Raw genomic sequence first — 12,487 nt, forward strand, 5'->3', positions numbered from 1 at the left:
ACACAACCAACACATTAGATCACAGCTTTCTTGTTTTTTTTTTCTCTCTTTCCCACAGCGCATCATTTCAAAAAGGCAGAACCAAATATTTTCCCATTCCAGGCCTGGACAGCACACAGAGCATATCTCTTTACGGTCCTCTTGAAAAAAAAATCATGATAATACGATGCTGTTTCTTCATTCAGTCACGCTGTCTGTCTTTTCCTTTCTTTAATTCTTTTTTTATGTCTCTCGTCTTTTGAGGACAATAAGACTGGAACAAAACGCATCAGCAAGGCATGTTTCTCGTGTGTCTGCCTGGAAAGAAAAACAGGGAAGAGCAAGTCAGAGAAGTTTAGAGGGAGTCCTGACCAGATGAACCAGTAAGATTCACGTCCTATTTGGGACACCAGCTTGATGTTTGACAGAGATCTGAACCTTTCTTCCCAAACCTGCAGAGCCGCCACCACAAATGATCCAGAGAGGAGATTGTGTAAGAAACGGCTTCAAATGTCTGTGATTGAATTCAGAAAGAGGTTCTACCTTGAAAATAATATTTTTTTAAGCTGCCATGCAACCCCAACATGCAGCTAATGCAACGAGAAAGATTATTGAAATGGAATCCAAAACAAATGTCTACGCATAAAATGTGCTTTCAAGTCCGCTGAATCGAAGGAACAGAAATCAGATGCCCGGGTCCTTGGTTCTGTGCGACAGTCAAAATTGATCCCTCAGCGAAGAGCTCGCGGGGAGCCAAAATAACGAGTGACTGTAGAATTAGATTTTGTTCAACGTGGCCCGGGCCTGATTGACACATTCTACAATCAAATCAAAGTGCTGACAGCTGGCAGTGATTTCCCACAACTGTTGCGGTTTAGCCTCGAAGAAGTGAACGAATGGGAAAAGCAAAATAACGGAGAGGCGCAGTAAAAACAGAGACAGAGTTTGAAAGAAGGGCAGCGAGTGGGACTGCTCCTTGACGTCACGCGAGGCCGTTATTTGGAGCTCGGGGACTATTTGTTTTCTATCAAGCCAACTATTGTCACTTTGACGTTGAAGGAAACTGAAGAGTACAACAGTCAAAGTTTTTTTCACAGTCAACAGCAGCAGCAGTTTCCCAAGCACGCAGGCCTTCTCATTATGCTGCCCTATTTTCTCATTAGTTGAACATAAACAAGTTGTGTTTACAACCATAGAGTGTGTAAGGATCGATGACATGACAGTTCCCCCAAAGTGAAGCCAAAACATCTGGATCGCCACCTGGTGGTTGGCTGCAGTATATTTCATGAATCCCATCTCCTCCATGCTGGTGAATTGGACATGGAACAAACTTAAAAATAGACTAAATTTCTTTTAGATAGATATTGTCACACTGTTCTATGTTCAAGTGTTAATTCAACCACTAAGTTTGGTTTTGATCATTTACTCAATGTGAAATGACATGATTGACAGCTGAGACTGACTCGTGATTGGTCGAGCTTATGGATCCGTGCTACATCGCCACTGCGGGTCCATCCCCTGCTTTCCTGCTGAGCAGAGAGTCCAAGATGTTCTTGTCTTTCAAGTACATGGGCCAGACATGACCATCAAAAAGGAAGGGGGGGGGGGGTCTGGTACTGTGTGTTATTCTTGGAGCAGTTCTCCGAGATCCTCCAGTTCCAGTTTGTCCCAAACTTCAGAGACAGCCAATCAGAGACCCTGTTCCGCGGCAGTTTTCTGATTGGACGCTTTTACGAGACCAACTTACTGACCTGCATCTTGTCTGTGATCCCACTCTCCATTGTTTTTACTCTGGATATTTTAGCTTCATTTCTGTACAGTGGGAGGAAGTGGAGACATGTCATCCATCTTTATACACAATTTATGGGTTTTGATTCAGATTTTAAATGCAGTTTTTGACCTGAAGTCATTAATTATAATTTTTTTGGCAAGTCTAGAAAACACAGCTTGCAAAGGTTTTAACAACTAGCAGTATTTTGAGTGATGCTGTGATTAACTTCAGTTCAATATTCCCTCTCGTTTAGCTGGATGCTAATTATCACACTGTCATCTGAGCCAATATTGATACTAAATAATTGATCAGAGTTAAAACTTACATAAAACTTTGCTTCATTTAAAACCAAGCAGGTTCAATGATGGCCGTGCTCTGAGGCAGGACAAAAGGCCTGCTGTTATAGTCCTCTCCTGGCTGCAGCACAGCCCTGATCTCTCTCCAAGACGTCTGCGAGTTTCTGTCGTCTCGACATGGTGAACCTGACAAATGGGGATAACAGCACACATTTTCAGACCGTCTACTCAAAGGTCTTCATTGTGTTGCAAAAGGCTCCAGGAGGAAGTATACGACATGGACGCTGCGGATTTTTTCCTTCGTTAGGTTTTAGGAAAAAGTTTTTTGTTTTTGTACCATATGTAACCTGTATGTAATTGTATAAAGAATAAAAGAAGACAACCCGACAAGTATGTTTGTATGAGGCAATTGTCCTTTCTCTGACACATATGATTCCAATAAGGGTCAAAGTTTAAAGTTGATGCAATCACTGTTGATCAGAAGCTCGTGATGAGGACGCGGTCTCTTTGAATCCTGAATTATTCGGCGACCCCTCCAGGCCCCTTCAAAGTCACATCTCTGCAGAGAAAAGCTGAAGTTTTTGGATTGTATAATGTTTTCCCTCTGCTGCAAATTTTGAAAAGAATGTCAAAGAAAGGCGGGAATCCAACTGCAGCTGTTTGGACTGTAAATAGAGAAACATGGCAAGTGTAAGGAATGGTGAGAATGGAACTCGGAGGTTAGACGCAAAAATTCAAGAACTCAAAGACATCCACTGCTGACATTTATTTTCCTAGCCTTGCATGGGACCTGTCTTTGCTTCTTTCTCTCTTAAGCTCTTGGCGGACTTTCATTAAAGTATGCTTTTAAGTTAATGCACGATCTTATCATGCGTCTTCACTCAGCTCAGCTCGGCCTCTCTCCGCTTCATTTGTTATCACGTCTAATCTTCTTCTTCCTTCCACTGTCTCCCACTGCTTCTCATACCACCCTCACCCCCCCCCCCCCCACACACACCTTTTTTCCCTCTCCCTCTGTTGTTCTCCGTCTGATTTACTCAGCCTGCTTCAAGGCACTCATTATCTACTTGAAGTTATGGAGTTCCTTAAAAGGCAGAAATAGAAGACGGGCGAGAGGAGAGGGGTAATACTCGGGGCCCAAGACACTAAGACCTCCGCCATTCCTCCGTCAATCCATCTTTTGTTTTGCCTTTCACTCCCATCGCTCCATCCAGAGTTTGTGTTACACCAGTAGCCCTGTCTCTTTCTCCGCTGGCCTTGTTCATGTTTTCTTTCCCCAGCTCATCCATCATGTGCTGTCGCCGCCGGTCGTGACGCGTCATGTAATTATCTCATATTTATGCGAATATGCTTGTCCTGTATTAGCGCTGCATCGTTTTATGCACACTCAGGGTTCCTTTGACTCCATGGCCCTGACTTAAAGAGCTTCATGTCATAATTCAAACCAGAGGGAGACGTTTGATTGGCCCACAGGCCCAACGGCACGGCGGCACTGCTTTGATTTTATTCTGCTCCCAGTAGTGGCTGTCATTTTCAGACAGCAGGAGTCCCTGTGGGAAAAAAAATGATGAATGTGCTAATTGATTTTAGGCACCTCCTCGCCTCACAGGGTACAAATGCACCATAAGCGATTTGGAGGATACTTTTATTGTTGGCCCCTAAGTTCTGTGCAAACACACAGCTTTAATTTGAAGACTCACAGCAGGAGTTTAGCCCCCAACCACGGCATGGCACACTCTGGCCATTCAGCTTCAAGATCAGGAGCGTGCGGAAAAACATCAGGGAGGGTTATCAAGGCCTAACCCTAAACGCCCTGAAGCTCCGAATGCCCTTTGAAAGCATAACTCAGGCCACATTCAAACCGGACTCCATGTTCACATCTTCTTCTAATTCTAACCACAGTCTCTATTTGGTTATAATAATCTCATCTCATGTACGTCTTTCTTGGCTGTGTGCCTGGCCCCTGCCTGGCTCCAAAAACAACATCAAAAGATCTGATGCAAAAAGTTTAAAGGTCAAACTGAAATTTCAGTTGTCTTCACTGAAAAGGATATTTAAACAATGATGCAGATATTTATGTTTTTTAGAATTTTAAACAAACAAATCTTACTCGTTACTCTTTACACTTACTTTACTTTTTAACTCCATGCCTGTGGTTGCTTTATGCAGCAACTGATGAACATCTATCGCAAGCATTGTGAGAATGCCTGTATATCCTTTGAACCATTGAACCACAATCCATCCATTAGCTACACAGCTTATCCTTTGATGGTTGTGGGGACACTTGGGAAGGGTCACCTACGGGCAATTTGAAGGCGCCAATTAATTTAACCTGCATGTCTTTGAAGTGTGGGAGGAAGCCAGAATAACTACAGAACATGTAACCTCCTCACAGAAATTCCTTTTGCGGACCCATTGTTTGAATATTAGATGGATGGAATACCCCAAATATGCCGGCCATGGATTCATGGTAGCGAGGTTCTGTCGACGCATGATGTTCCAACCCGTTTACCAGTATCAAATACAAAATTAAAACATAAATAAGTGTGATTAAAAACGACCTAAAATGACAGAAACCCTGCCTGAGAAATATGTATTTGAGACGTACTTTGACTTTTTGTTTGGTCCATGTCCCATCAACTAACCTACAGGATGCAGGATTTATGGCAAGTCATTTGAATTGAATGCCTTTTATTTTATTCATTCCAGCTTATTTTTTGATGATTTGGCTAAACTTTGGAGGAGTTGTCATGTCCTCCATCTTTATATCCAGTCCAGTCTGTGGTTCAAACCCAGACCCCTCTTGGTGTGAGGCGACAGTTCTAACCCCTGATACAAGCTGCTTTTTTCTTCTTTTCAACAAGTCATCATCACAATGGTTGTGTACCATGAGCAATGTGAGATGTCTGAACGTTTAAAGGTTTTAAAGCATTAACTCCTGCAAGCCTTTTTCTATTTGTTCATGTTATTTCAACACCTCCATCAGTGACAGAGCTTGTGGTTGATTTCCTGGCCTCATTGGGTCCAGTTGTGGTGATTGAAGCTGAAGTCGTGTCAGATCATTCACATCAGCGTTATGAGCGACTGAGTCACAATTCAAGCGGTAAGTAGGGTTGGATATTCTGACAGAGACAACCGCTCCAACTTTGGTTGAAAAATACATTAAGATATTTTAAAAGGCTCTATATAGTAAAAAGAGAATTGAAGTTAGAGGTTTAGATGATGTGGCCACAAGGCTCACAGTGGTTGTAACCATGTTGGAACAATATATGCATACAGAGGATTTGAGAGAATAATCATGTCAGGTGAATAAAGACATTTACACAACTCCATAACAAGTTAAAACAAACTCTAAGGACGTATATAAAAAATGTTTTAAGACATTTGAAATCATGGACCCCTCCTTCTGTTTTGTTGTTACCTTCCCCATTATTCCCGCAGTATATGATGCAATGTGCATGTGTGTAATAGGTTGTTAAATAAACACATGCTTTAGCTGCATTTTTTGTGGGTCTATAAATCTCGCAGCACTGGAGGGGCTGCACCCCCATACGGAGGATGCATGATTCTCTAATGTGAAGCAACCGATGAGATGTTGTGCAGAATTGGTGCAATGAAGAATAATGGGAACATACTTTCCAACTTGGACCAGGCAAGAGTTACAAGGTTTTATGACGATAAAGCCTCCAAGTTACTGGAGGGAACTAGAAGCTGGAACCAAGATGTGTCAAAAAGATGTAGCCGTGCTTTGTTTTTTGGGGGGGTTGAGGAGTGGCTGGATTAGATTAGGAGAAAGCTCCTGCTCCAAATCCTGCCGGGGGGTGAACAACCGCACTGGAAACTGTTTTGCTTCAGCCCACAGTACTGTTTCTTAAATGATTGGCCAATAGGTTAAATAGACATTTCTTGTCAACTGCAGCACCAAGCTGTTTTTATAGGCCTCTGTTGCCCTCCCATGGCGAGCATGAGGCATTACTTACAGCTCCTCATGACTTCTCAGGAGTTGTGAGCTTGTTTGACCACCTGTGTGTAGTTTCGAGCTGAGAAGAAGGATGTGTTATGGTCTCCTGCTAATGGAATCATGGGATTAGATATGTTTTATGTTTCAGGTACCGTGAGACTAGTCCGCTCCCCTGCCAACCCTCCAACCGTCCTCACATTAATGAAAATTAAGACCACATTGAGTCTCTGTGTGTGTGTGCTTGTGTGTGTGAGTGTGTGTGTGAGTGTGTGTGTGTGTGTGTGTGTGTGTGTGTGTGTGTGTGTGTGTGTGTGTGTGTGTGTGTGTGTGTGTGTGTGTGTGTGAGAGAGGGCGTTCACTGATTAGTGTCTGGACCTCATTTAAGTAGAAACAGATTGAAGAATGATAATTAGGTCTAATAAGATGGAATTTCCCTAACTATGTCAAACAGCAGCAGCATCACAGGGCTGCTTTTAAAGGGCTTCTGGTCAAATGTAACCAAACGCAAGCATGCACACGAACAAACACACACACACTAGCACACACAAATGGATACATAAGGTTACATGAGGCCTATGATAACCACTATCATTTTCTTCATCATAAAATGTAAATATTCATGTTGTTTCTGCAGAATATCGTGCCTACTAATTCTAATCTGTAAATAGTTCAAAGTTTTATGAAAATGTGTTTATTTGTGATCTCGCTGAGAGTTACATGAGAATATGAACCTGGTTCTGTTCAAATGCAACGAAATCCACAAGGACATCAGGAACTCACTGTTCCTGGACAAACATACCCAGACCACAGTGTGTGGTTTTTACACTTTGGAGTTTGTAAACAAGATCTCATGTGGTAATAAATAGCTTTTAGTGATGCTAGTAAATGGGTTTTATTAGCTTCTGAGTCTTTGTTAGCAAACCTCAACACAATAACAGGGGAAACAGTGAGGCTCCATCTAAAGCTGACAAAATCTGTGTATTAATGAATTAACATGTTTGTTTAATCTGAGGAATTAAAGTGAAAATGTTCGGTTCTCTTGACCAGGCAAGTCACTGCTCAGGAAAGACTTGATCAGAATGATGAATTATTATTATAATTATTTCTTTGATCAGATCATACTTATTCAGTTTGAGAGATGCATGTTTAGATAACATTTTTCTTTTGCCTGAACCTTTTCAGTCACTAATGGCTCAAATGTCAATGGCAGAAAAAGGCCAGACAGTCTGTTTGAATTTAATCAAACTGCAACAAATTTCACACACTCATAGATATCAATTCCCTGAACTCATCAAGATCTAACAGACAAACAAAACAGACAGAGAAAAACCTTTTGTAAGTTGTCCATGGGTGTTAAGAAAGCTGCCATAAAATATAATAATAATAATTATTATTGTAATTTGGGCCCGAGCACTGACAGGTTCTGACGACAGTGAGGCCCTATTGAAATGTATTATTTAAATTTTGTCTGATTATGATGTATTCTTGCCATGGATACGGTTGGTTCAGATCAAAGTCACAAATGTACACATAGGAATTCTAGGATGCAATAGTAAGATTGTATGTCCTTTGATCCTTTGATCCTTTGATCCTTTAATGGAGGTAGGTTCACCAGGTCTTAGCTCTCTGCTACTGATTCGCTTGGTTTACTTTGCTTTCCGGATGCAATTTGCATTTTAATTTCTCTGACCTCGACAAAAGAATTACAGAGAAACATGCAGTTTGAAATTGGGGGCCATCTCCTGCAAGAGGGGAAAAAGAGTGTAATCTTCCCGGGTTATAATGGAAAGGAGCCAATCGTTTTCAAGATCAAGCTCAAAAAGATGAAGAAGCGGATATCTGCTCAAACTGAGCCAGTGGCAGGTGCTGCCTCCTCTGAAAAGCAGCCGCAGGTGGAAGTTGATGTTTCATCCACCCAGAACACTGAGGAGACGCAGCCAATCAGCAACCAGACTGACCTCACTCTCACTCCTCATGTGAAGACCTCAGTCACAGAGGAGGAGGAGGAGGAGAAGCTGCCCAAGGACACTGTTGATGTTGCATCCACCCAGAACACTGAGGAGGAGATGCAACCAATGGGCAACCAGACTTACCCAACTATCGATCTCCTGCAGAGCAGGATGTTTACGTGCTGGAAGTTGTCATAGATCAGCTGTTGACATTGATGAAGAGGTGCCCAACATCTGGCTATACCTCACTGAGGTGATCCGCCCTCTGCCTCCGCAGGAGGCGTCTCCGTTGATCAGCTTATTCAAGTATCTTGTACAAAACATTCTAGAAATAAACGTTTTACATGCCTGATCCCTTCTCTACTTGGTCACATCATTAATCTAGCTATGAGGATAATAGAAGGAAACCTATGAAGAGTATAGAGGATCTCGAATTTTACATCACAACAGTATCTTCGGTACCAATATTTCCATAGACCTGACAAAACCTGAATTATTGCCTTGCAGTATCAGTTTACATACATTTCATTAAGTTTTATATGTGGCCACATTAATATTTGTATCAAATTTGGAGAGGGGTTAGGGTTAGAAGAATGAAATATCCCGCAGGTGTTTATCATATAGTTTATCCACAAGAAACAGAGACTCCAGCCCCCTCAAAGCATCAGTTGTTTAGATAATGGATGGATAATGAAGTGTCTCCCATCACGATGGTCATCTAGTTCACCACAGTTGTCATCTTCTGACTCTGGTAAAACATTGAGTTGGATCAGTAGCTACATTAATGTCAGCATGAATTTAGTCCAGAGGTTGAATCAGACTCTTTTAATGAAGATAGCATCAACATATCAAGCCACATAAATTAACTTTATTTGTACTTCTGCATTGAATCTTTAGTTTGACCTTTTACTCAAACCAGATGGACTCTGGATATCTCTTGTTATTATTGTTAATATCATTATTATCACTATTATTATTATTATTGACCTTTTTATAAAAGAGCAAGGTGATAAAAGGACAGATGTGAAAATGGTACAGATCTTCTCCAACTCACCAATATAAAAAGGCATATTTCACAAAACAGTATATTTAATCATATTCAAACTTTCCCTTATTTTTCCCTTATATGTTCAGTCTGTTCAGTTTAGTGGGAGTGGGAGAAGATTCCTGTACTTGGTGCCAATTTGTTTGAGTGAAGTCTTATTTCTCAACTCTTCTCACAAAAGTGGCAGCTCTCTTGACTGATCTGGACCAGACTCAACTGACAAACTTTGGCCTCGTCCACAAGAGAAGCTACATCATCACACAGGTTTCAGAACCATATCACATCGCAATCAAACACACTCCCACCATCACCCAGAGGGCCCACGTTGACGCCTGTCAGTCTGGAAAGGCTTCCAAGGTCATTCCAAAAGCTGTGGGGTGCCACTGAGCCCTGGCCAACTGTGAACGAGAGTAGAAACTGTGTGAGACATTGGTGAATCTTCCCAGAAGTGGTCATCCTGCCAAAACCTCCCTGAGCATGTGAAAGTATAAGCATGAAAATCATGAAAAAAGTCAGCAAGAAGCCTTCGTTTCAACAGTCAGCCGGCATCTCGGGACTTGGCTTTGTTCAGCGTTCAAGAGACCACCACCGAGAGGAGGCTGGAGACAATGAGTCGTGGCAGAGAACCAAGACAGAAACCCTTGCACACATAGGGAAAAAATAATATTTGTCGGATGTTCGCCAAAAACACACCCAGGTGATCCTGAGTGTGTTGGCAAATGCACAACAGGCCTCATAAAATACCTGCTGTTAAAGGCACAAAGACAAATGGTGCAAACATACTGAGATTTATATTCATACTCAAATATTGAATATGCACAATTATTCTATTTGTCAGGGTTTAACTGCCTCCTTTCCTGTCTAGTCTGTGTTTGTGTGTGTGTGTGTGTGTGTGTGTGTGTGTGTGTGTGTGTGGCTACAAACTCCACCACCTTGTCCCTAGTGTAAATGCTGACTCAACAGTAACACTCAACACTCACTTTTTTGGGTCGCCAGCAACTCTTGCACATCAACTGATTTCAACCATTCCTCATCTTACTTACTCACGTTAAATCTACCACACTGCTGAAAACACTTTATTTTCCACATTTCCCTCTTAAAAAACATTCAAGGTGTTTTACAATTCAAGTTTCATTCACCCATTCAGCACAAAACTGCCACTTACAGCTGTTACAGTTTTTTATTGTGTTTGTCCAAAGTTTGGGTTCAGTATCTTGCTGGGGATCAAACCTGGTTTGTGGACAACTCTCTCTACCTCCAGGGCCAAAGCACGTTCAGTGGTTTTAGTTTGTTAGGCTGAGCTGAAGGACAGACAGACAGGCAGGTAGGCAGACAGGCAGACAGTCTGTCTGACAGGAAGACAGGCAGAGGAAAAGAGAGACGGACAGAAAGACAGGCCGGCAGACAGAGGGACAGACAAACAGTCAGGCAGACAGATTGGCAGAAAGAGACAGACAGGCAGACAGAGAAGTAGACCGAGACAGACAGACAGACAGACAGACAGACAGACAGACAGACAGACAGACAGACAGACAGACAGACAGACAGACAGACAGACAGACAGACAGACAGACAGACAGACAGACAGACAGACAGACAGACAGACAGACAGACAGACAGACAGACAGACAGACAGACAGACAGACAGACAGACAGACAGACAGACAGACAGACAGACAGACAGACAGACAGACAGACAGACAGACAGACAGACAGACAGACAGACAGACAGACAGACAGACAGACAGACAGACAGACAGACAGACAGACAGACAGACAGACAGACAGACAGACAGACAGACAGACAGACAGACAGACAGACAGACAGACAGACAGACAGACAGACAGACAGACAGACAGACAGACAGACAGACAGACAGACAGACAGACAGACAGACAGACAGACAGACAGACAGATTTCAGGAGATTGATGACCCCTCTCTGTGGTTGTTTCCTGAACCCCTCATCAGTACTGTTATTTGTCCAGCAGGTGGGGCCATCTATCTAGACTCCAGACTGGTGAATGTGCCAAACTTGGTCTCCCACTGAGTACGATGCAAAGTGAAATGATTGTTGCACTTACAATGATAAAGGACACGGCAGCAGGATGTCGGTTTAATATGATGTAATACAGTGCAAACACCACAGTAACACAAATTACATGTATTATATTCTTAAACTGCTAAAATATTGTTACTGTTTCATTAACGTCTCAACTTTGTCGTTATTTAAGTTCTTCTGACAGATTTATAAAAAACTGGACATCAAGGATTTCCAGAATTATTATTTCTTGCAGTGCTGTCGTTCAAATCTTTGTGTCCACTCTGTGTGTGACCGCTCAGCTACATATTCCAGCAGGTTTCCTCGCTTTGATGAAAGCACATTGTGACATTGTCAACCTGAGAGTAAACTGACCTGACTGGGACACACGGAGGCTGCAGTGTGCAGGTGAGAGTAAAGGTCACATTTGCAGGTGTCCACAGCTGGAGAGCTCCAAAACTCCAAGAGGATTATTTCATCAAAGAAATGGGGCCTTCGATTTTCTGCTGCAGCTGGAACAAAACGTTTCAAAGCTGTGACTAACCAGAGTAACCTGGGGAAAACAGCTAATGGCCTGAAATGGAAAACTGGACATTTCCCTGCGGAGACCAACAGGGTGTAGGGTTTTCTTTAGGATCCATGAGTAAGCAGCACTAATGCTTATTGTAAACCAGATTTACTAGAGCTCAGCTGACGATTCCAGAAAGCAATATGGAAGCTGAATGTTCTGTGCATGCAGGAAAGTTACACGATGCTCAAAAAGATCGACTTCTCTGCTTTAAGATGATAATTTTCAGTCTTGGATCTTGTACATGTCTTAAATGAGCTGGATCTGAGTTTAAAGTGGGAATCAGGGGCCAGAGGTTCTCAACCTTATACCCCTGGGAGGCCAGAGACACAGAGACCTCCTGTATTACCCCAATAAATCTGAAGGCCAAATGCAATGCACAGACATTCTTTAGAAAGCCACCCAGTGGATTTCTAACAGACTCTCGCAAGCATTATAGTATTCTGATTTCACATGACCCCTTCCTCCACACAGAAGACCTTTGACCTGGGACACTACTTTACACACTATTGCATTTAAATATATTTGTTTCACATTTAAACTTTGTAGAAATTTTCTATCTTGCATTGATTTATTGTTGTGTCATGAGTTATTTTGCTTATTTTCATGGTTGTCACTGTTTTTGTCTGTGCTCCACTGCAAATTGAATTTCCCTTACCGGGACAATGAAGTATTTGTCTGAATTTGAAAGAAAGATTCCTAACATGCCCACTAATTGTCCAGACATTTCCCAGAGTTCATGTCTGAAAACAGTTTATGATTGTCCAGCATCTTGTTTGTTCTCTTACAGTAATAATACTTTTCATAAGTCGTTTTCAAAAGAAATTTACTTGAAAATAGTCAAACAAGTAATTCACCAAAAATAAAACATAAAATAA

The sequence above is a fragment of the Limanda limanda genome, chromosome 10, assembly GCF_963576545.1.
Source record: "Limanda limanda chromosome 10, fLimLim1.1, whole genome shotgun sequence".
Taxonomy (NCBI): domain Eukaryota; kingdom Metazoa; phylum Chordata; class Actinopteri; order Pleuronectiformes; family Pleuronectidae; genus Limanda; species Limanda limanda.